The following is a 4,996-nucleotide window of genomic DNA, read 5'->3' as shown; positions in this document are numbered from 1 at the left end:
CCTGCTCTCAGCAATGAACAGTGAGCACCAAGATTCCTGGATGGTGACCAGCAGCACTGGCCTCTCTTCCACCACACCAAGAGGCGCAGAAAGACTGCTGCTCCCCCCACCGCAGGTTAGCAGCCAAAATGTAGACCAGTTTCCTGGAGTCACTAGATATTGAATGACTAATATCGGCCCTCTGAAAACTTGGGGAAGAGATGCTCAACCTTTACCAGTAACTAACATTGCAATAAAGAAGACAAATTATAGAAGGTTTGGGCAAGAGCCTAAGAGAAATAAACAAAGGAATGTAAACTATGAATAGAAACACCCACATAATCATGATATAAGAGACTGTGGCAGCTAGTGTGCAAAGATGGCCACCAGCAAACCATGACTCTCAGAACTAGTATTTATGCCTTTGTGACATTTTAAATTTCTTCCCTTGTGTACGGCCATGCCACCCTGAACACGCCTGATCCCGTCTGATATCGGAAGCTAAGCAAGGTAGGGCCTGATTAGTACTTGGATGGGAGACCACCTAGGAAGACCGGGTGCTATAGGCATTAAACAAAATAAAAATAATAAAATTAATTAATTAATCAATCAATCAATTTCCTTCCTTGAATCTGGGTTGCCTTGCAACTTGTGACTACTGGAATATGGTTTAAATGACACTGTGGGACTTGTGAGTCTAGGTCATAAGAAGCCTTGCAGCTTCTGTCTGGGTGTCTTAGATACAAGAAGACACGTCCCTGGGACACTTCCTCTAGAACTTAGCCATGAAGCTATGAAAAGCCCAAGCCACGTAGAGAGTCCACATGTAGAGACTGTAGTTGACAGCCCAGCTGTGTTCCCTATTGACAGCCAACATCAGCTGTCACTTCAGATGACTCCAGCCTGAGCTGCCTTTTGACTGCAATCATATGAGATACTCCAAGAAAAACTGCCCAGTTGGGACCATTGAATGCACAGAACATGAGAAATAATAAGTCGTTATTCAAAGCCACTATATTCAGTGGTTTGTAACCCAGCAGTAGGTAACTGGAGCAGAAATCAAACAAGTAAACATGGATATACACACTTATGAATGCATCCATCAATTGATGGATCAGTGGAATGCCACTTACTCATTTACTCGACAAGTATTTATTGAATGCACACATGTGCCAGGCACTGTGCTAGATTCTGGGAATATAGGGTTGAACAAATTAATTATGGTCCCTGCTTCTAAGCAGCTTTCAGTCTAGTGTGTAGGTGGGATAAGATAATAATAAACAAGCAAACGAATAATTGTAAAATTACAAACTATGTCAAGTTTCATGATGAAAGGAACATGGCACTATGCCAGAATAAGACAGGGAGTCTCAACCTGGCCTAGGTGATCAGAGAAGTTCCCTCTAAGGAGGTGATTTTTAAGTGGATATCTGAAATACGAGAAGGAGACAGCCATGTTAGAGGTTGGGGATGCAAAGAGATTTCTAGGATAAGGGAATAAGGACCCTAAAGTAGGAAGAGCTTGGAGTATTGGAAGAACTAAGAGAAAGCTGGGATGGTTGGGCTGGAAGAAACTAGGGGAGAAAGGCTTGAGAGGAAGACCTGGGCCACAGCAGTCAGGTGTGTAGGCCATGGCGAGAAGTTTGGATTTCTTCTAAATGCAATAGGCAACCATTAAAATCTTTTAAATAGAGGAGTGACAAGATCCAATTTACATTTTAGAAAGGTCACTCAGGCAGCATGGTGGGTAAGTGATTGGAAGGGGGCGAGGGGAATCAGGAAGGCCACCATCCAGGTGAGATGATGGAGGCCTACGACATACCAGTCAGACCCCTAAGAGGCATGACATGGCACCTGCTTCCCGCTGTGTCATTGGGACCACTGTTCCTCAAATAGCCCCAGCAGCATTTGTTCCAAGGCAGGTGCTCTACAGAGTTTACTCCTGATGGATGACAAATGTCATAGGCCCATAAATCCACATCCAGAGAATCTCTAATTGTTTCACTGATGCAAATGTTACCTTTGTTCCAACAGATGAAACAATGCTTAAAGTTAACCGACTGCGGTGAGGGGATGTGTTGAGGAGAGCTCAACAAGCCTGCTCCCCTCACCCACCTCTCCAGAACATCCTCATTTTACATAGGCTACCACTCCGGGACAGGGGGGCTGTAGGTGAGGGGCTATAGGAAAATCACCTCCCCCCACTCCCACCCCTGAGCCAGCATCAAATCCTGCATCTTGGGACACTTGACGTCTGAAGCGCCAATCCATCTGGTTGACCAGATTTACTGCCTGAATAAAGCTGTCTTTCCTGACTAAGTTGGCCTTTGTTACCAGCAGATCCTGGGTCCTTGTGGTATTATGAAATTAGTTGTGAATAAAAGGGAACGAGAGAATAACTAAAGCGTGCAGTCCCCACAGGCTAGAGAAAACCTGTCAATAGTAATTATTCCCCAGGATTGTCATTACAAAGGTATTTAGCTCTGCATGTTCAGCTTCCTTCTGCTTTCCTCAGGATTTGTAGACTTTACTTTCATAGAAACTGCCAGCCACATTTCTGACAAAAAATAATTTCTACATATACATAGCCAAGTCTGTGTGGCAGGAACCAAACCGAGCCTTCTGAGGAATAGACCCCATCACCTATTCTCAACCCTCCCCACAAGTCTGCTTCCCCAGGTGTCCCACCTGCCCCAGCACTGCCTACCCACTGCCTGCCATGAGTCTGTGAAGTCGGGCTTGACTTCTCTGTTTCTCCCTACTACCACTCAGTGAATCTCTCTCTGAACCATTCACTTTTTTTCACTGCCCACTGCTACCCTAGTTCCAGATGCCTACAGCAGCATCCTCTCCAGTCTCTGCATCCAGACTTCTCAGAGACTTTCTGCAGCCTTCTTCTTCCCAGATTTATCACTCCCTGTATCCATCCCATCCTGTGTGTGTCAGCCATACCGATCAACTGTTAGTCCCTCAAGTATGCTCTCTCCCAACTCTGGGCCTCCCCATATACCAAGGAGTTGGCAAACTAGGATCTGAAGGTCTGCTGCCTGTTTTGTAAATAAAGTTCTACCGGAACACATCCATATCCATTCATTTACATAGCGTCTACAGTACATAAATGGTACAATACACACTATTTAGCAGAGTTGATAGCTGCAACAGAGATTGTATGGCCTGCAAAGCCTCAAATATTTACTATATGGTCCTTTATTAAACAAACAAACAAACAAACAAAAAACTGCTGCCCCTACATACACTGTTCTATCTGCTGGAAACTCTCATGTTTTCTTCACTTCTACCCATTCCATCCCTTTACCTGGTTAACAACTCGGCCTAGAAATAACTTCTTCTGGGAAGTCGTCCCTGACCACACCCCACTCCTCGTGTTTTCCTGGCACTCTATTGTTGTGTCACAACAGTAATTACAATGGCCTACTGGGACCCGCACCTGACCGTAAGCCCTGGACAACAGGCGCTGGGTCTGTCTCACAGGACTGTTTCTCCATTTGTGGGCCCTGGGGTAGAAATATAAACAAAATGCCGCATATTATTTGTCTAATATTTAAGAATTATAAGCTACATTATAAATTATAAGCTAACAAAGAGTTAGACAAAATACCTTTATACTCTGACTCTAATAAGTATTCCTTCGTATATGGTAAAAAATGTGTAATGCCATGATTTTAATGTGATTAAAGGTTGGCGAAATAGTAAAGACAATTATTATTGTGAATGTCTGTTCTAATACCAACATTTCAATAAGTAATGAAAATGATACACGATTTAAGAACTATTGTATATTTATTTTTAAAAATTTATTTTTCTTGTCCTCGTTTTGGTGAAACCACTAATTATGTTATTATAATTCATATTTTCACATAATGCATGTTCAATTGCTTATAATGATTTAAAGGATTAAAAATAAAGCTATTAAAAAATACACAAAATTTGGATGATTTTCATTAAAAAAGTAAATTAAAATAAGCAAAACATGATTATTTTGTTATTTTTCTTCTGAATTATTCAAAACTATATTAAAATTAAGGCAAAATAGAAAGTACAATTAAATATCACTGAAATCAAAATTATTTAAAGCCAAATTTAAATTTAATTTTGTAAAAAGTTAATGAAATCTTATGAAATATATACATGTAAATAAAAGAGTTTCAGTTCTAATATGCAATGTCCATTAGTTAAGAATTGGTATCACTCCTTATATGCTATATCTACACTGATATATGCACAAATATAATGTGAATTGTTTAATATAGTTAAAATCATATTACTTCCTAAATACCAAGAGAACTACAACTGAAAGAATATTAAAAGAAGAAAATGGACCCTCAGCCTCAGCGGGAAATCATAATTTCTTCTGCAACAAGCTATTGCATTCTTTCTGAAAGGAAGGATTGGACGACTTATTTAATTTGCCTTTTCTCTTACCTAAGCCCTTCTGCTGCCCAAATCCTCTCTGCACGCCAAGAGAGTGTCTTCCTCCGACATCAGCAGTGGCACAATCTGCAAACCTGAGGCATTCTGAGTCATCTTTAGTTTTGAGGACACACTGCCAGGGATGCAGCAAAGCACGTTTATGGGGCCTGAATGGTGTGAGCAGCAAGTGTGGTTTAAGTGTAGTTACAGGTCACGCTGTGCCAATGCTGAGCACCCCGTATTCATTCATGCATTCATTTTTGTGGGTTTGTAATGGATATAGCTCACAGCAGCGGCCCTGTTTGCTTGAGTGTAAGGGCAATATGACTCCCTTATCCATCGTTATATCCCTACTTCTTCCTATAGAGTCTGGCACATAGTAGGTGCTCAGTAAATGCTGACATGGGTATACTATGAAGGATTTTTATTCTTTTGGACCAGTTAGGCACTGATATATAAAAGACTGTCTCTGGCCTAACCACTAGCCATCTACTAGAGCAGGCATCGGCAAACTTTTTCTGCCAATGGCTAGATAGTAAATAGTTTGAGCTTAGTGGGCTACATAGTCTCTGTTGCTCATACGCAA

At 41.4% G+C, this 4,996-nt stretch overlaps 1 pseudogene; it reads left to right on the top strand.

Moving 5' to 3' along the window:
• Window positions 1–429: 429 nt before the first annotated feature.
• Window positions 430–548, top strand: LOC111744904 (annotated as a pseudogene).
• The last annotated feature ends 4,448 nt before the right edge of the window (window positions 549–4,996 follow it).

This window comes from Pteropus vampyrus, unplaced genomic scaffold (assembly GCF_000151845.1).
Source record: "Pteropus vampyrus isolate Shadow unplaced genomic scaffold, Pvam_2.0 Scaffold143, whole genome shotgun sequence".
NCBI lineage: Eukaryota > Metazoa > Chordata > Mammalia > Chiroptera > Pteropodidae > Pteropus > Pteropus vampyrus.
Note: the sequence above shows the minus strand (reverse complement) of the source record. Positions and strands in the feature narration are given on the sequence as shown.